The sequence below is a fragment of the Tenrec ecaudatus genome, chromosome 16 (assembly GCF_050624435.1).
Source record: "Tenrec ecaudatus isolate mTenEca1 chromosome 16, mTenEca1.hap1, whole genome shotgun sequence".
NCBI classification, from domain to species: domain Eukaryota; kingdom Metazoa; phylum Chordata; class Mammalia; order Afrosoricida; family Tenrecidae; genus Tenrec; species Tenrec ecaudatus.
Genome location: NC_134545.1, coordinates 24644591 through 24665506, shown reverse-complemented (window position 1 = coordinate 24665506; position 20916 = coordinate 24644591).

Sequence of the window (20916 nt, the reverse complement as noted above, 5' to 3'; positions counted from 1 at the left end):
TCTGAGGAGGGTAGGAACCGGGTCTAGAGGGACGACGGGGCCTTGTTCTGCTGCGGGCCGGTGGACCCGCGGTGTGGCCGGAGCCCCGTGTCCCCTCTTCCCTGGGGCTCCATTTCCCGGCCTGACCAGGATTTGGTTCCCCGGGATCCCTAAGGGACCTTCCAAACTCTAGGAGGCAGCGGGCCAGGGATGGCGTGGCAGGCATACAGGGAGACTGATTGAGGCGCGATCCTGAGCGGGACTGCAGGTTGGACGAAGCAGGACCGACGCAGCACCCCGGTGGAGCAGAGAGACGGGCCCTCAAACAGGTAGCTCCCCTCGGCCCTGAAATGGCCACGATATTAGACCATCACTGCCAAAACAAATTTACTATTTACCGGACTGCCAAAGGCCCCTGCACTACTCCAAATCGCATCCTTTTTTTCCCCCAGGAAGGCCTGGGAGCTGGCCGGGACACCTGAGCTTGAAAACGTTGCATGGGGAAACGGGCAGAGGCCTGATGGGCCAAGACTTCTTTTCACCAATATTTTTATTATGGACATTTTAAAACCAACAGAAACATGGGAAGAACTTTACACGGAACCCCCTAGAGTCACAATTCAAATTGCCAAAAAAATACCCCTGAAGAAGAGTAAGATGGAAAAAATCAGACAGCCTATTATTGGCACAAAGATAAGGCATGGAGACGAGCCAGGAAACTGTCCACACAGAGTGCACACCAAAGCAAACTCTGCCATCCTGTCTGTTCTGATTCACAGCCAGAGGACCAGGCAGAGCAGCTCTTGTGGGTTTCCCAGGCTGTAACTCTTTGTGGGCATAGAAAGCCCTGTTTTTCTCCCACAGAGTTGGTGGTGGTGTAGAACTGCTGAGTTTGCAGTTAGCAAACATGTAACCAGTAACCGGGTCTCCTCCCTGACTAGTGTATACCTGTTGTATGTTAGCAATTGGATGAGGAGGGTGATATCATGAACTACTTGATAAGTCATGTTAGGGAAACTGGTTAGCCATCAGAAAGATTGATGACAGCAGGCCCCTGTGGCATATCTTTGGTGGCTGTTAGTTTCCAAAAGCTTGTGCCCCAGGTGATGCTGATATGCATCCTTGCCGAGAAACCAGTACATAACGTGGCATAATGAAAGGCTAATGACAACCCAGAGATAGATACAACGTGGTAACGTCATGTGTAAAACACCGTCCAAGAGAAAAAGTGAACCAACCAGATGTATGCACCATCACAGGTGAGTCTCAAAAACCATGTCTCCAAATAATATATTCTGTCTAAGCTCAAGGAAGCCCTGGTGGTGGGTAGTGGGTGATGCATTGGGCTAATGCAAGGTCAGCAGTTCAAAACCACTATCCAATCATTAGGAGAAAGATGAGGCTTTCAACTCCTGCAAAGAGTTACAGTCTTGGAAACCCAAAGGGACCATTCTACTCTGTCCTGTAGGGTTGCTATGAGTCCGAATTGACTTTTCTGGCAATGAGTTTGGCTTTGGGTTTTAGTTCAAAAATATGCAGCCCTGAGTATCTTCTTCAGGGACACATGCATGTGTAACCAAACTTGAAAGGGAGGCGAGGGAATGAGGAAGACAGCTCAGTTCAGCCAGATGGGAGGGGCATCCTGGGGCTCCAGTAGCATTAGAAATAGTCTGTTTCTTTTATTTTTTAAGCCACATGAACACGCATTATATTGACATGTCATCCTTTGGCAAGTATGGACTCATTAATTATTCTTCAGCAGAGGCCCTTTGGTGCCCAGGGATGCTCTGAGTGTCCCGGCTCATCTGTCAGTCCCACTGACATGCCCTGTCATCAACTAGAGCCTTAACTTTAGTCTACCTGCCCCTATCCCACTATGTCCGCTCTACTGGCCCCTTCCATCCTAATATAAACCAACCAGGCACAGAGCCTTGCTTCTGGGTGCCCCTCGCCTTGAATCCAGGTGCCCTCCCCTGCAAATACCCACCTCCTGGCCTTCCCTCAGCGGGGGTCTGGAGCTCTTCTCTAGACTTGGCAGGGAGCCAGAGTTACCCTGTGGTCTGTCTGGGGAGGATTACCTGATAAGCAAGGTAAGCCCAGGATTACTCCTGTTTACCAATCTCTAGGGAGCAGTTTTCAAAGACGTTGCAAAACACCCGTGAAACTGTTCACTACAGATTAGTAAGTAAGCAAGATCCTTGCTTGTTGGATCATCTACCACTGGGTCTGTCCTTCCACTGGGTGACCCTGGAGAAGGTCCTCAGCCCCGTCCAGCCCCAGCCTTTGTGTGAATGGGGGTCAGTGGATGTGGGCTGGGCTGGAGGAGCTGGGGAGAGAGGAGCTTTGTCTGGAGACCGTGGGAACCCAGGTAGGGAAGCTGGAAAAGGATGAGATGTACTGCAGGGATGAGAGAGGCTACCAAGCTCTTCTCAGAGTATCTGAAGAGGAGGGGCCCCAGGACCCCAGAGCGATGGAATTACTAGAGAGGAACCCCAGGAATGGCCCTTCAACTCTGCGGCCCTCCCCTTGCCAGCCTAGCCCAGTGTGTTAGACAGGGTTCTCTAGAAAAACAAACCAGAATGCTAATAATTTTATATATACTTATACAGATAGATAGATAGATAGATGTAAACATAAGAAATAAACAGTTAATTAAATTACAAAGCAGTACAAATGGCTCAGTGAAACTCACGCCCGTAAGACAGTTGTGAGCCACTGGCAGTCTTTCAAGTCTTGAGGGCCACCGTGTAGTCTTCTGTAGAGCAATTCAGGCTATCCGGGCACAGGCAGCAAACAGCAAGGCAGGTCACCAACAGTCAGTCAGATGACTGTTACAGCTCAAGAGATGTAAATTCCAATGGTGTGGCAAAGCAGGTCTTGAAGGAACCTCAAATTACAGTGACACAATCCACAGGTTAGGTGTCCCACAGGTAGTGTAGCTTGCAAATTGAGGCAAAGAACAAGCAAGGCAGCCGCACACTGGTCCAATGATCAAAGAACAAGAGACAAGAAAGGCAAGGCTCATTGAGCCATTTATCTCTCCATCCTTCAACTAATCCCACATGTGTTTATTGGCCAGGTTGGCACAGTAAACTAACTACCACACACACACACACTTGCTTCACTGCTGGTGGGAACAAGCATTTTCCCTTTCTCACTATAAGAGGGCAAGTCACAAAGTCTGAATAATGCCACAAAATCAGAGGTGGACTTGGGGGCCAGGGCGTGGCACCCCAGCAGACTCAACTGGGAAACATTCATAAAGGTCAACAGACAGACCTGAAACTGTTTGAGGGCTTTTCAGTTTTTACTGTTGGTTTTCCCTTTATCTCTTTCTTTTGGTTTTGTTGTATTAGCTGTTGTTGACTTATTTTTTGTCTTCTTTTTTTTGTTATGTTTTGTTCTACTTTGTTTTTTAATGTATTATTGTCTATGTATGCCTGTCTGGACAAAATGGGGGATGAACAATCCACAGGACAGAATTATGGGACCAGTGGTTCTGGGTGGTTCATGGGAGAGGCAGAGATAGGGGAAAAGGAGGGGGGTGCCAACAAACCCAGGAAAAAGGGAAGAACAGGTGATCTAAAACTGATGGCGAGGAGGGTATAGGATGTTGGGGGTGGGGTGGGGGGCTCTATCAAGGGCAATGTAGCCAAGAGAAATTACCAAAACCCGAACAAAGGATGAATATGATAGTGGGATGGGAGGAAAGTAAAAGGAAATAGAGAAAAGAACTGGGAGACATGGGGCATGAATATATGTAAATACATTTATATACAATGACAGGGAAATAAATCTGTGTGCATATATTTATAAAGTATTATGATAGTGGATGACCATTGGCCCTCTACTCAAGTTCTACCTCAATGCAAGAACAATTTGTTCTACTAACACGGCAGTCAGTGAGGTTCACCTCCCCGACATGATGGCTGAAGACAACTGGGTACATGAGAAAATGTGGTGAAGAAAGTTGATGATGCCTGAGTATCAAAAGATATAGCATCTGGGGTCTTAAAGTCTTGAAGGTAAACAAGCGGCCATCTAGCTGAGAAGCAATAAAGCCCACATGGAAGAAGCACACCAGCCTTGTGTGATCATGAGATGTCAATGGGATCAGGTACCAGGCATCAAAGACACAAAAGAAAGCAAACAAACAAAAAGCATATCAACAGGAATGAGGGGGAGGGCAGAGGGGAGACCCAAAGCCAATCAGTAATCAATTGGAGACCCCTGTCTGAATGGCCACAAGGAAGAGAAGAGCCAATCAGTGCAGTGTATAGCACCGATGAAACACACAGCCTTCCTCTAGTTCTCTAATGCTTCCCCCACTACCATGACCCCAATTCTATCTTACAAATCTGGCTAGTCCAGAACATGTACACTGGTACAGATAAGAGCTCGAAACACAGGGACCAATAAGAGGAGCAATAAGAGGAGCAGCGATACTAGGAGCGTAAGGGGTTGGGGAGAAAGGGAAAACTGATCACAATGATCGACATATGGCCTTCATATCAGGGGGACGGACAGCTGAAAAGTGGGTGAAATGAGACAGCAGTTGGTGTAACATATAAAAATTTTTTTAAAGGAGTAATTTATAAATTATCAAGGGGGCATGGGGGGCAGAGGGTGTGAAAGGGAGGGGAGAAATGAGCTGATGCCAGGGGCTCGAGTAGAAAGAAATGTTTTGAAAAAGATGAAGAAAATATATGTACAGATAGATGTATGTATGTGTGGATTGTGATGAGAGCTGTGATAGCCCCCAATAAAATAAAATTTAAAAAAAGATAGCCAGTATTAAAAATATATATCATAGAAGCCTTATGAAAGGAAAGACTCCGATGGGGAAGCTGTTGTGTTTCCATCTCTCTAACCCTCCCCTGGGGCAGAGACTTTGTCTCGGGCACTTTGGACATGCTATCAGGAGGGACCAAGTCCCTGGAGAAGGACACCATGCTTGGTAAAGAAGACTCAAACCCACTGCCATCAAGGCTGACTGATGGTGACCTAGGGTGGGCTAGAACTGCCTCTGTGAATTTCAGAGACTGTAACTGTTAACGGGAGTAGAAAGTCCCTTCTTGCTCCCTTGGAGAGACAGGTGGCTTCGAACCGTGGACCTTGGAGACCGCAGCCCGACGTGTAATCACGACATCCCCTGGGCCAATGAAAAGGAAAGAGGGGGCTCTTGACAAAGATGGACTGACTCAGTGGCTGCCATGGTGGGCTCAAGCATAAGGACCATGGTAAGGATGTCGCAGGACTGAGCAGTGTTTCGTGCTGTTGTGCACGGGGTCACTGTGAGTCAGCACCTAACAACAACAACAACAACATCCTGCTTCATTTTGCACCACGCTCAAACAGCTGTTTGGGCATCCTGGAAGGGCTCAAACCGGGTTCCTTTAACTTTAATGTTGAGTTTGGGGAGCACAGAGAAGTCTGAATGGGCAAGATCGGGGCTGTGAGGCGAGTCAGGTAAGGTTATCCAATTAAGGTTTTGTAGGGCAGCCCTGCTATCTCAATGGATGAGCAGCCACGTTGTTCTCACTCACTGCCACAGGCAGTGCTGACGCATAGCTGTGGGCTTTCGAGACGGTAACTCGTTACGGGAGTAGAAGGCCCAGTCTTCCTCCCCCAGAGCTGCTGGTGATTTCAAACTGCTGACCATCCCAATCACAGCGCAATGGGTAACCTTAGGGGGTGGGGCGGGGAGCGCGGTGTGTGTGTGTGTGTGTGTGTGTGTGTGTGTGTGTGTGTGTGTGTGTGTGTGTGTGTGTGTGTGTGAGAGAGAGAGAGAGAGAGAGAGAGAGAAAGAGAGAGATTGCTTAGCGTGACTTTCCTGGTCTTTCTCTCACCAATGCACTCTTCACTTTTCTGAAAACGCCTTTATAATAAGATCTTGTGTGGTCATCCGGTACCCCTCAAGAAAATCTATCAGGATGATCCTCTTAGGGATCTTAAAAAAAACAAGCAGCCACCATCACCTTCTGAGCTAACTTTTCTCTTTTTTTTTTTCATGGTAGCATACTCACCTCAGCCCCGCTTGGCGGTCCTCGTGGAGGGAGTCCGGCCACAAGAGCAGGAGAGAGCCTCAACTTTAATGCTAACCAAGGGTTATATCTCCTTAGGGGGACATGATTACAGGTAACCACATGTCACAGGAAGGGGCAGTACAATAGGCATACATATCATAGGAAGGGGATGTATGATAGGCACAAACGTGACAGGAAGGGGATGAGCTAGGGGTGTGCCCACAGCAACAGGAAGGTCTAGGAGTACACATGTGACAAGATGGGCAGACCCTAGATTCAAGATGGCAGCCTAACCTTGGTCATCCTTGAGCAGGTTTGACCTCTCTGGGGTCTCCTACAAGGAAACAGACAACTACTATTCTTACCAGAGATGGCTGAAATGAGCTAACTTTTCTCTGCCTTGAGAATTTAATTGGTCTATAGCAGATTCCCTTGGAAGCCACTGTCTGGTTGGAGCATTTGTGTAGTAGGCACCCTGAAAGACCCAGACAGGCGTGTTGTGGAGACACACACTGGTCCAGGAGACAGGTTGAAACACATTTTGTTTGGAATAAACCCTTCCCTAGGTGAACTGGGTCCTCATAGCAATGCTTTCCCACTGAGCCTCAGTTTGCGTCTGAACAAACCAGATCATTTCTCTTGGCCTGTGTCCCAGGTGCCCAGTGACACTGATTTATTTGGGGGGTTGGGGGCAGTTCTTTCATGGGACATGAAGGAGCCCCGGTTGCACAGTGGTTATGTGCTTGAGTGCTAACCGCAAGGTCAGCAGTTCAAAACCGTGGGAGGAGAAAGATGGGCCTACAACCACAGTTACAGTCTCAGAAAGTCAGAGGACAGTTCTACCCTGTTCTCTAGGGTCACTATGAATCGGCATCGACTCACTGACAATAAGGTGGGATATTTTGTTTGTTTCATGAGCAAGCCAAAACAAAACAAAACACATGCTGTGATTCCAAATGGCATGTTCTTTCCGGGCTGTGGACTCAACTGTGTGCTATGTGTTGGAGACCCGTACTCCCTCCCATCTCCCCTCAGCCTCTAAAGCTGTAGCGGTCAGAAGAATAAATGAAGCGATTCATGAAAGCATGAGATGCAAAACACTCTATCCTAACTGGGTATGAGTTTTAAAGGGATGAAATATTTTAGAATTGATACCAAGAATAGGGAATGTGGTAGTGGTGGTGGTGGGAGGTGCCATCGAGTCAGTTCTGACTCATAGCAACCCTGTGCACGGTAGAACAAACCATTGCCTGGTCCTGCACCGCCCTCAAGTTTTTATATATGAAAGGGTACCCACCAAAACAAAAACCCGGCATTGTGCTGGGCAGAGAGGACCTTTTGTAGTACACAGTTTTCCGGCTACGCAAGCATCGAGCAACTTGCTCTGAGTTAGCGCACCCAGTGGCATCGCCTGGGAAGTTTCTCTCTGGTCACAGTGAATTTTTTTATAAAAGCCATTTTGTTGGAACCTCGTTTTATGTGAGAGCTGATTTAAGAGAAGAATGTGCAGCTTTGAAATTTCGTTTCCTGCTCAGGAAAAATGCCTCAGAGGCTGTTGTGTTGTTGAACACAGCTTACAACAAGAACAATATGGAAAAAATGCATGTATGAGTGTTTTTCTTGTTTCAAAAAAGGTGAAATGGCAACTGATGACAAACCTCATTCGGGATGTCCATCAACTTCTGGAATGGGCAAACATGTTGACTATTCATTTGGAGTTCACTCTACCAGGTCAGATTGTTAATCAAGCTATTTAGAGGCTCTGAAAGGATTGCATAACACTGCGACAAAGAAACCCTGATTTGTGGCAGACGGGGTCGTTTTTGCCACCATGACAGTGCACCTGCCCACACAGCTATCTTGTGTACCAGTTTCTGGCAAAACTGCATGTCTGTCTTGCCCCATGCACCTTATTCACCTGACCTCACTTTATGCAACTTCTTTTTGTTTCTGCAAATGAAGAGGGACACAAAAGGACAGTGATTTGATGCTGTTGAAGAGGTGACGGATGGTCCCACATGGCTGAGGGAACTTCCTTCCACCTGCTGTAGTGCTAACACTCTCCAGTGATCTACGCTGCTGCGGGAATCTCTGCCTAACCAATGCAGCTAGGTCTACCCAACCTAGCCAACTAGTGCAATTCTGCCTACAATTCATGATGCTATACACCAAAGCGGACACACCCACCTGTCCTCTGCGGCACTCCAGTTGCAGCAGGCACCCTTGAATGCCATGTGAGGTGCCCCAAACCACCATAGGCCACACCACCATGGCTTTCTGTGAGGTCATCCAGTGCAGCACCATCCTCATGGGTCCACAGGCACCCAAACAGAATTCCCTGAGAGGACCATCCAACTTGCCCTCAAAATAATAGAATACTGGTTGGCTAGGGAAAGAGTGAACCCACAGGAGGATAAGTGGTAGCCTGACCTCACAGTGCAATTAGCTGCATGCAGGCAGTTCAAAGAAGCATTCCTATGAGTCTCCCAAAGAGAGAGTCCAGTACTCTATGACTCTCTGGAGAATGGCGCTGGACTCCTCTAAAACAACACAATGCAAGCAGCCCCAACAACCTCAATGAAAAATCAGGAGAACCAAAAGGAAATTTCGGAAGAAGTCCTGAATCGAATGACATGCATAGAAGAAGCAGACCTTGATCTGCCACAGAAAAAAATCTTCAGAATGCTTCTTGGAGTCATACAGGATTTGAGGGAAACAATACAGAAAAAAGGATGAAGTGACAGAGGAGATAAAGACCATTCACCAAAGGGAAATTCAAGACCTAAATGATGAGATAACAAAAGTCAGTAGCAAATTCACTGACTTCTCCAACAGACTTGAGGACACAGAATCATGCCAGTGACCTAAAGCAACGGTTCTCAACCTGTGGGTTGCAACCCTTTGGGGTCAAAAGACCTTTTCACAGGGGTTGTCCAATTCGTAACAGTAGCAAAATTACAGTTATGAAGTACCATATATAACTGAGTATTAGCTGACCCAGATATCAGTGGAGGCACCTAATTTTACTACAAAAACTATTAAAAATGTGCTGACACCTTCCCGGCATGATCGCTGAAGACAAATGGGTGCATAAGCAAATGTGGTGAAGAAAACTGAGGGTGCCCAGCTACCAAAAGATATATTGTCTAGGGTCTTACAGGCTTGCAGGTAAACAAGCAGATCCTGCTCAGAAGCAACAAAGCCCACATGGAAGAAGAACACCAGTCTGTGTGACCATGAGGTGATCAGGCATAAAAGAAAAAAAAAAAATCCTATCAGTAGTGCCCACCCTCCCGGTATGTTCACTGAAGACAAATGTGTACATAAGCAAATGTGGTGAAGAAAGCTGACTATCAAAAGATACAGTGTCTGGGGTCTTAAAGACTTGAAGATAAACATGCGGCCATCTAGCTCAGGAGCAACAAAGCTCACATGGAAGAAGCACGCCAGCCTATGTGACCACAAGGTGTTGAAAGGATCAGGTATCAGGCATCAAAGAACAAAAAAATCATATTGTAAATGAGGGTGAGTACAGAGTGGAGACCCAAAGCCCATCTGTAGGTAATTGTACACATCCTTACAGAAGGGTCATGCGGAGGAGATGAGCCAGTCAGGGTTCAATGTAGCAATGAAGAAACATACAACTTTCCTCTAGTTCCTAAATGCTTCCTCCCTCCCCCACATTATCATGATCTCAATTCTACCTTACAAATCTGGCTAGACCAGAGGATGTACACTGGTACAGATAGGAAATGGAAACACAGGGAATTCAGGACGGATGATCCCTTCAGGACCAGTGCTGAGAGTGGCAATACTAGGAGGGTGGAGGAAAGTGGGGTAGAAAGGAGTAACCAATTACAGGGATCTACATATAACCTCCTCCCTGGGGGATGGACAACAGACAAATTGGTGAAGGGAGACGTTGGACAGTGTAAGATATGACAAAATAATAATAATTTATAAATTATCAAGGGTTCACGGCGTGGGGAGCAGAGAGGGAGGGGGAAAATGAGGAGCTGATATCAAGAGCTCAAGTAGAAAGTAAATGTTTTCAGAATGATGATGGCAACAAATGTGATTGACACAATAGATGGATGTATGGATTATGATAAGAGTTGTACAGCCCCCAATAAAATGATTTAAAAACAAAACAAAAAATGTGATGAAAAAACTCAGCTTATACACAAGTATATATGGTAGCAACGAAAATAAATTTATGGTTGAGTGGTCACCACAACATGAAGAACTGTATTAAAGGGTCGTGGCATTAGGAAGGTTGAGAAGCACTGACCTAGAGGATAACCAGGCAGACTTCAACAAACGGGAAAGACAGTCAAATAAGATAATCCGAGAAGCTGAAGAAATCCTGATATCCATGTCTGATGCTATAAAGAGGAACAATTAGAATAATTGGACTACCTGAACAAAACGAAGAAGTCAACAGCAAAAATAGTAGGGGAATTATTAAAGGAAAACTTCCCCAGGTTTTAATGAATGAAAACCAGGCAACCATTCAGGAGGTCAAAAAAAGACCAGCTAGACTGAATCTCAAGAAGAAGTCACCAAGGTATTTAATAGTTACACTATCCAACTTTGAGGAAAAGGAGAAAATTATGAGAGCAGACAAACAAGCTAGAGAAACACAAGCCATAACCTATAAAGGCTCCCAAAGAAGAATATGCTCAGACCTTTCAGTGGACACTGTGAAGAAGAGGAGAGAGTGGGGTAATATATTCCAAAGATTGAAGGAAAACAACACAAACCCAAGAATACCCAGCAAAATTATCCATCAAGATAGATGGAGAAGTAAGAGTCTTCCCAAACAAGGAAACACTCAAATAACACATGAAAAGAAATCCAGCCCTAAAAAAGATTGTTGCTGACCCAGTATGGGCAGAAGAACAACACTCACCAAGCACAAGTATGAGAATACCACATAGAACAACCCCACCCAGAGGGCAACAAAGAGAAAGCAGCCCCCCCAAATAGCATTGGCTTAAGGGGAGAAAGAAGTCAAGAATGTACCTCCACCCACCCCCCATCCCCATACACACACGCACAGCACAATGATAAGAAAGGGAGGTAGGAAGACACAACACAAAAGGTACAAGACAATCCTACTAATAGCATAAGAAAAGAAATAATACAAACCAGCTAAAAGTTTGTTCTTTGAAAGGATTAACAGAATTGACAGACCATTGGCAAACCTAACCAAAGAAAGAAAGGATGAAGCGGGGACATTACAACAAACCTTAATGAAATCAAAAGAACAATTACACAGTACTATGGTACGAAGGCCTGTACTCCATTGAATTCAACAACATGGACAAATACTTGGAAAAACAATCCCTCCCTACATATCCCAGATGGGTGTCAAGAATCTCAACAGAACCATAGAAATAGATGAAATATATAAGATTATCAAGGGATTAACAACAACAAAAATCCCCTGGGCCAGATGGCTTCACAGGAGAATTCTACCAAACATTCAGAGAAGAACTGACACCAATCCTACACAAACTTTTCCAGAACATAGAAAAAGATGGCAAACTCCCAAACACTTTATGAAGCTAATATAGCTCTGATACTAGCAAGGATCTAAGCAAGGATCCGACAAGAATTGAGAACTACAGACCAATATTCCTAATGAACATTGATGCAAAAATGCTTATGACAATGCTGGCCAATAGAATACAAAAGTATGTAAAACAAATAATTCACCATGACCAAGTGGGATTCATTTCAGGGATGGTTCAACATAAGAAAGACTATTGGTATTATTTACCACATTGACATGAAAATTACAAGAATCACATGATAATATCGATAAATGCAGAAAAAGCATTCGACATCATCCAACACCAATTCCTGTTTAACACACTTAAGAAGATAGGAATGAAAGGGAAATTCCTCAATATAATACAAGCTACATATGAAAAACCAACAGCCAACGTGGTAGTCAATGGAGAAAAGATGAAAATAATCTCACTGAAAAAGAGGACCAGATAAAGATAAAGATGCCCCTTGTTCCCACTCTTATTTAACATCATACCGGAGGTCTTAGTTAACAACATACAGCAAAAAAAAAAAAGAAAAAGAAAAAAGACCTCAAACGTATTCTCCTGGGGAAGGAAGAGGTGAAACTATCATTAGTCACAAATTATATAATTCTAGATATGGAAAATCTCAAAAGCTCCAAAAGGGGAGTACTGGATGCAATAGAGGAGTTTGGCAGAGTGCCAGGATACAATATCAACAAACAGAAGTCTATCAGACTGTAATACATATCCGACAAGACCATGGAAGAAGGGATTAAAAAAGGTAGGATCTTTCACAATAGCCAAGCACAAATTGGAATATCTAAGGATATACCTGATTTTAAAAACAAAAGATTTGTATGAGGAAAATTACAGAACACTATTACAAGAAACCAAGAGTGACCTCAACAAATGGAAGAATATCCCATACTCATAGATTGGAAGACTCAATATAGTAAAAATGTCAGTTCTGCCAAGCCACTATATAAGTTTAATGCTATCCTGATGCAAATACCATCGTCTTGCTTCAACTAATTGGAAAAACTGATTACCAGCTTCACATGGAGAGTAAAGAAGTCCAGAATTAGCAGAGAACTCCTCAAGAAGAAGGACACAGTGGGAGAGCTTGCTTTACCTGACTTTAGCACCAATTATTCAGCCACAGTGGTCAAAACCACATGGTATTGGTATAATGACAGATACTCAGACCAATGGAAAAACTGAAAACCCAGAAATAAAATCATCAGCTTACAGACAACTGATCTTTCATTAGGGCCCAAGAACTATCCAATGGGAAGCAGGTGCCCTCTTCAACAAGTAGTACTAGAAAAAATGGATAGCTACCTGCAGAAAAATGAAGCAAGATCCTTATCTTACTTCATGCACAAGAATAAACTGAAGGTGGATCTTAGACCTTGAGGTAAAACCCCAAACTATTAGGGCCAACAATGAGGGAATTGGGACAAACCTAAGAACTTTGGCACAGGGAATACATAGGCTATTGGAAATACGGTAGAACACAAATACAGATGAGGCACAAACTGACAAGTGGGATATACTCAAGGTAAAACACCTGTGTACATTGAAAGAATTCACCAAGAAAGTAATACGAGAGCTCACAGACTGAGAAAACATCTTTAGCAATGACACATCAGACAAAGGCATTATTACTAAAATCTACAGTACTCTACTAGCTTCCAAAATGAAAAAAAATTGATTGCTCACTGAGGATGTGGACAAAGGACCTGAACAGAAGTTTTACAAGGGCAGAAATCTGAATGGCCAATAAACATATGAGAAAATGTTCCTGATCATTAGCTATATGAGAAATGCAAATTAAAACAATGATGAGATACCACCTAACACCCTCAAAGATAGCCCAATTAAAAAAATCAGAAAGCAACAAGAGTTGGAGGGGTTGTGGGGATATAGGAATGCTTGTCCACTGCTGGAGGACCTGTAGGTATGTACAGCCATTATGAAAATCAATTTGGCGATATTTAAAACAGATGGAGACTGAGCTACCATGTGACCCATCAGTCCCTCTACTGGGCATATACCTAGAAGAGGCAAGAACCAAACCACGACCAGACATCTGTTCTCCAGTGTTCATTGCGGCACAGTTCACAATTGCAAGGAGTTGGAAACAACCCAAGTTTCCATCAATGGATGGATGGATTAAAAAACTGTGGTACATGCATACAATGGAGAAAAAGCAGCAATGAACACATGAAGCACATCGCTACATAGCAAGAACTGGAGGAAATTATGCTAAGGGAAGTAAGCCAAGCACATAAGGGCAAATATAACACGAGTCCACTGAAGTAAGCTTAAAAAAATGCATAGGAGCATAAGGGAAAAGCTACTATATACATACATTCCTGGGGTGAGGTCCAGGTACTATGGCAGGGACCAGACCCAATCCAGGAATATACATGGCATCCAACTAAAAAGGAGGGGAAAAGAAAGAAAGAAGAAAAGAGACCTGAGTAGTGGGGAATAGGGCACTAACCCACTCAAGGGGAAGGTGTTTATATCTCCACAGGAGAGGGAGAGAGTGACTAGACTTCAACCCTGTGCACAAAGATGTGAATGCAATATATTGGCACAAAGCAGGGAACCAATAGAGAGGTCTGTGGGGCCAGCTCCAATCCTAACTACGTGGACACCCCCTACCCCCTCCCAGAAGAATGCACTACAGAGGACAGCACTGAAGCTACAGCTCAGGGACAGGGTGCATCTGATCAGAACACACAAGAGCAAACAAAGAGGGAAGGAGAGAGAGAGTGGAACACATCCTGGTCCATCAAGTCTTGAGGACCATATTCCTGCTCAGAGCAGCCAATGCACAGAGAGGACCATAGGGCAAGCCCCCACCATGAGACAAGATGTCCCTCACTGACCCTTATTTCTTTGTTGTTGTTTGGTTGGTTGGTTTTTGGTTTCATTGTTTTGTTTTGCTCTGCCTTGCTTTTGTGCTTATTATTGTCTCTGCATGTAGATCTAGATAAGATAGGTGGGATAAACAATCCAGAGAAGGAAACAATGGGACCGATGGTTCTGGGAGGCACATGGGAGAGGGGAGGTGGGGGAAGGAGTGGTTTTAGCAACTCCAGGGGCAAGGGAACAAGTGATCTAAAGTCGATGGCGAGGAGGGTGTAGGATGCCTGGTAGGGCTTGATCAAGGGCAGTGTAAGTGAGAGGAATTACTGAAATCCAAATGAAGGCCGAACATGATAGGGCTAAGAGGAAAGTAAAAGGGAACAGAGGAGGCAAGGGGCATTTAAGAGGTCGAAATACAGGCCTGTACACATGTAAATATATTTATATATAAGAATAGGGAAATATCTCTAAGTTCATATACTTATATGTTAAGTATCAAGGCAGCAGATGGAGGTACTCCCTCAATGCAAGAACAATTTGTTATGATGACCTGGCATTCCATGATGCTCACTTTCCCAACACGATCACTGAAGACAAAATGGGTGCATAGCAAAGGTGGTGAAGAAAACTGATGGTGCTTGACTATCAAAAGCTATTGTGTCTGGGGTCTTAAAGGCTTGAAGATAAACAAGGGGTCATATGGCTGAGAAGCAACACAGCCCGCATGGAAAAGCACATCAGCCTGTGTGATCATGAGGTATCGATGGGATCAGATATCAGGCACCAAACACCCAGAATAAAAATCATATTGATGTGAATGAGGGGAAGTGCAGAGTGGAAACCCAACACTCATCTGTAGACAATTAGACATCCCCTTACAGAAGGGTCACAAGGAAGAGACCAGCCAGTCAGGGTGCAGTATAGCACTGATGAAACATACAACTTTTCTCTAGTACTTTTTTTCCCCCCTCTAGTTCTTTAATGCTATCATGATCCCACTGCTACCTTAGAAATCCGGCTAGACCAGAGCATGTACATGGGTACAGATAAGAGCTCCCAACCCAGGGAATCCAGGACAGATAAACCCCTCAGGACCAATAATTACAGTAGCTATACCAGGAGGGGAAAGGGAAGGTGTGGGGGAGAAAGGGGAAACCGATCATAATGATCTACATATAACACCTTCCTTGGGGGATGGACAAGAGAACAGTGAATGAAAGGAGACATCTATCAGAAGACATGAAAATAATAACAATTAATAAATTATTGAGGGTTCATGAGGGAGGGAGGAAAACAAATGTGGAGCTGATACCAAGGGCTCATGTAGAAAGAAAATGTTTTAAAAATGATGATGGCAACAAATGTAGAAATGTGCTTGACACAATGGATGGATAGATTTTGATAAGAGCTGTATAAGCCCCCCAATAAAATGATTTTTTTAAATTCTGAAAATAAAACTTAAAAAAAGAGGTGAAAGAAAAAAAAATGAGGGAGGTGCTGTCAGCCATCCAAACAGATGAATTTGAAAAATGTTTCCAAGAATGGAATTGCAGATCTGACAGAGGTATTAAGTGTGACAGAGAGTACTTAGAAGGTGATAAGGTTGGTTTGTAAAAAATCAAATAAAAATTAAATACCTAGCTTTGGGGTGTGTGGAAATCTGTTTTTGTTGGGGGTACCCCCTCATATGAGCGCACGGTTGAAGCCACTGTGCCAATCAGACTCGTCAAGGGTCTTCCTATTTTACTCTGCCCTTCTACCAAGCATGATGTCCTTTTCCCAGGACTGGCCTCTCCTGATGATGTCCACTGATCACAGGGACACAAGTCCACTGCTGTTCTTCCCTGCTTTGAAGTGTCCTTCTTAGTCAGACACAGGGCTGGGCAGACACAGTCCTCAGGAAAGGAGAAGGCATTCTGGTGAGCAAAGAAACAAATCTCTAGAATATGGGAGGGCAAACCTTTCCGTGAGGGCAAACCTTCTCCCTGTGTAAGAGGGTCAATGTGACCAACCTGCCACCAGGTGGCAGCCTCGTCCCCAGGGATTGGGGCCATGGTGGAGGTTCCCTTGCTGTGTTTATAGCCTTTAGGGAATGAAAAAATGACTTCATCAGACCTCTTTCAACTGCAGCAGGAGGAAAGAGACCATCAACATGAGCCCAAGTCTGATTCCCACAAGGTGAAGGTCAGTCTTCCCTCTCACATCACTCTCTGTTCTGCTGGGTTTGAGAATTCAGTGCATGGTCACCCACAGCTCACAGCTCATGTCTACAGCTGTGGGGCTTACTAGGGAGGTAACAGGTTACCGTTTGGGATCGAGATCACCTGGAAGTGATAGGAACGATTCAGGATGGAGTTCTTCCACCAGGACAGCATCTTTTGGACTATGCCCACAAGCGGACCTCTCTCTTGGCCCTTACCTTTTATCTTGGCTCTTGCTCTCGGCTCTGGGCCCATGGCTCTGAGCCCTTGCTCTGGTCAACCTGGCCTCTGCCCTGTTCAGGCAAGTATTACAAAACTCTTTAAAAAAAAACAAAACTCTTTAGCTCCACTGACGAACACCTGGAGGTCCCCACTTCACCAGAAGCTTCCTGCCTGCAGGCATCCTGCTCTCGTGCGCCCTGGACCCCCAGTTGACAAACAGCCTGCGGGTCTCTTGCCAATGTCATCTTGGGCTGTCTTCAGTTTTACAGCTTTTCCTCGGTCTCCTGGGTCTAGGTGTCCTCTGTCATGGACCTTGGGTCCAAAGAATGAGCTCCATTCCTGGTCCTTCTTCTCCATGGTAGTGAGGTCCCCGTCCAGCCTCTGGAATTGGCTCCCTTTAAGCCTATCAGGAGGGCACAACTGACCAAGAGTTCCAAGCACCTTGTTTGCATCATGTAATTGAAAAACTACAAGGGCTCCTTATATCTTATTTTCATTAGCAAAACTGTCCAGTTCCCTTGGCAAGCCACAAGCCCCTCATTTGTATAGTCCCCTCCGATCATTTGCATAGTCCCCTCCCCTCATTTGCATAGTCCCCTCCCATCATACAAGACCATGGCTAGAAGGGCCACAGGGAAAACAATTCTCTGCCCTTCGGGAACTCACCCCCTGTGAGGGGTCTGGCCCAGTGACACCAAGAAAGAGCTAGTCTAGGGAGGGGGCTATTTTAGACCTTGAGGTCGCTGAGATCCCTTCCCCTTCAGGTATGAGTCCCAGATTCTATGACACATCATTGTCTTCGAGAATCTTAAGACTGGCCTTTGGTGGCCTGGTTCTGTCTCCCAGGACCATTGGAGGTCATGTCTAGGGCCCCGTAAAGGTGATAAGGTGGCAGTGGAGGGTCTGAGGGGTGGCAATTACATAAGTTCAGGGGCAAGACAGCCGGGCCAAGGGGTGGTGTGTAGTTTGAGACCTGAATGATGAGAATTTCCCAGATGGAACAGGAAGTGCAAGTGAAAACAGCTGGGCCTACGCTCCATGCCAAACACTCGCCAAGGCCCCTCCCATGTGCTGTATCCTTCAAGCGTCTCATGGCATTATCAGGTGGTCCTATTATGATTGCCACTTTACAGATGGGAAATGGCAGCATAGACGCCCAGTAACTGGTAGATGATAGAGCCAGTGAAAAGCCCAACAGTCTGGCTGGGCTCCCCTTGAAGCAATAGATACTCAAACCCAAACTCACTGCCACTGAGTCCATGCTGACTCCCAGCAACCCGCTGTGGGTGCCCAAGACTAACTGTTTACCAGAGTAGAGAGCCCAGTCTTTCTCTCTCGGAGTGGCTGGCTATTTCGAACTGCCTAATAGTTGATCGCAGGCCAATGCGTAACCACTAGGCCACCCAGGCACCAGGGCTCCTGCCCACTCCATAGAGCTGCTTTCTAAACCCAGTGACCCAGCCTAGGGGTTCTGAAACGGTAAGTGTGAACTGGGAGAGAGCACCTCATCTTTCTGCTGAGCAGCAGTTGGGGTGGCAGCCTGGGTGGAGGTTTGAACTGTTGACCTTGCCGTTAGCAGCCCCCTGCCCAACCCACAGCTCCACCGGGGTTCTACCAAAGGTCCTGGCGTGGGATCCAACCTGGCGGTCAACTCCGGCCTCCATCTGGTCGCAGAGGGATGCGTTAGTACTGGCAACCCGCCTTCTTCCCAAGAAGGTCTTGGCGCTGTGCCTGTGGGGGAATCCTGAGGTTTCCTGCCCCTGGCCTCCCCATCCCCCCTAACTGGGCCACCTCATTCTAAGGGGATTGGACTGTGGACACCTGGAGACTGGTGAGAAAGGGCTTTGGGATTAGACAGTGATACGGGGGTGGCGAGGAACCCTTAATCAGTGCAGGTGTGGGAGTGGGAGTGGGTGGAGAGGGGATTTGTGTCTTCCCAAAGCTGGGGTGGACTGCGGAAGTGAGAAGGAAGTGGGGCTCTGAGGGAGGAGCCGGGGGTCTCAGTTTCTGGCTTTTCTTCAGAAACAGCACCGTATGTACTAATCATCCCTCACCATCGCGCCCACGTGGCTCTTCCAGCCATTATGTCCCCTGGATTCTCACAGCGGCCCTGGATAATGCTGCTCCTGGGTTACAGGCCCGGGGAGAGGGCAGGTGGCTTTGCCACAGGAGCTGGGCTCTGGGCTCGGCTCAGGCCTCCTTCCTTGTTCCCATGTCCTCCCAGCAGGGAGGGGCGGGCTGGCTGCAGCAGAGGTCATTGCGAAGGTGGGACACCAGCCTCCTAGACTGAAGCTGCTGAAGACCCTGCAGATGGGTGGTCATCCTGTCGTCTGGGCAGCTCCACTCTCATGCCTGAGGGGTCTGTACTCATCTCCAACCCTCCCACCCCCACCCGGGCACTCCATTCTCACCCTCCATAGCCACCTGGTGATATGTGTGACCGTCAACCTTCAGGCTTCAAAGGCCCTGCCCATCCCCCGAGCTGAATTCCTCGGACCCCAAAGGTCTTTCCTGACATCCTCTCACCCTCCTCTAACTTTCTGCTCTCAATGTCCTCTCCAGGGAGATCTGGGCTGGCTTTCTGGGAACGTGTCCCCACCCCCACCCACAAGGTCCTGTAAGATGCAGGGAGGCGGGTGTTCACAGGGAGCACTGTGCTCCTGGCCAAGTGCTTCTCGGGTCGGTAAATGAGTGGACACTGGAGGAACAAGAGCCCATGTGAACCAATGGGCCCCCACACTTCCTGCCCATTCCAGTCTGGCCGCCACACAGGTGGCTACTGCAGCCGGGCAGCCAGTGCTCTGAGGGGCCTGCCTGAATAGCGGGCCCGTCAGGTGCTGTCCTATTCCCCCTTCCTGCCACTGACCATTCCCGTCCCCGATCCGCCATCGGGGCTCTGGGGAACCTTGGACACACCACCTCCTGACTGGACAGGGCCTCCGCCTGCACTGCTTTGGTGGTGCTGGCGGTTGGCTTTGTCCACTGAGGGCCCCCCCCTGCTCAGCACAGGCCTTTCCAGAGTGTCCCTTTCCAACCAGACTGGAGTGTTCCACAAATATTTGTTGGAGGAGTTTAAAAGACCATTCTCCCCAACTCTCAAATAGCTGGCACCGATCTTGGCATCGCCCCTCAAGGACAGAGCACCCCGGGCTTCTGACCTGGAGGGCAACACGCTTCTTGTAGAGGTGGCCCCGGAGGGGAGCCCTCTCAGAGGTCTGTGCTCACCGCTGACAGGAGCGCTGGTGTAGTAACCCAGGAGCAGGGCCGCCCAGAACAATCTGAGCCCAGGCCCTCACCCACATCCTCTCAGATCTCTGTGCCCTCTGCTCTCCACCCCCCCGACCCCAGCAAGGTACACTCAGAGCCACACCAGGCACAGTGCCGGGGATGGCAGAGAAGGGCTGCGTGTGGGCAGGGGGCACGCTGGGAACGTTCTCATGTTCACGTTTTGGTTTTTGGTGGGAGTGGGTGGCCCTGAGAATCAGGTGTTTTCCCTTTTTCTTTCCAGTTTCCCAAGTGATTGTCATGCACAGACAAAGTGGAGAATTTTTGCTTTAATTTGATCAGGGTCTTGAATGCTGGGGAGGCTCGAGAAAACTGGAGAGGGCAGCCACTAGGGCCGGGGCACGGGGACAGGGGCAGGCCAGTGAGTTATGGAATAAGGCCCTTTGAGCCACAGAGCCTTTGTGATTCCCAGCAAAGAAGGAGCCTTTTCCTGATGGATCTGGGGTTGGGGGGAGACACAGATATGATTCAACTGTGAGTAATTATTAACAGGGTTGGTAGCAGTTGCCATCCTGTGAGTATAAAATCAGAAGCAGGGGTGAGGGACACTCAGCAAGTGAGAAGAGTCAGGAGTGGAGCATGTCCTTAGGATGCTGGAGGCCCCTGCACATTGACCCCCATCGGTCCAGGGCACCACAGCGACATCCGAGGGCGGGCAGAAGAGAAGCAGCGGCAGAACCAGGAGCCCGAGCAGGAGAGCAGGGGACTCCCAGCCCACAGAGCAGATAAAGTTGAGTGCTTTGGGGTAGGGGACTGTCTTCTGGAGTGAGGTGCCAGTGGGCA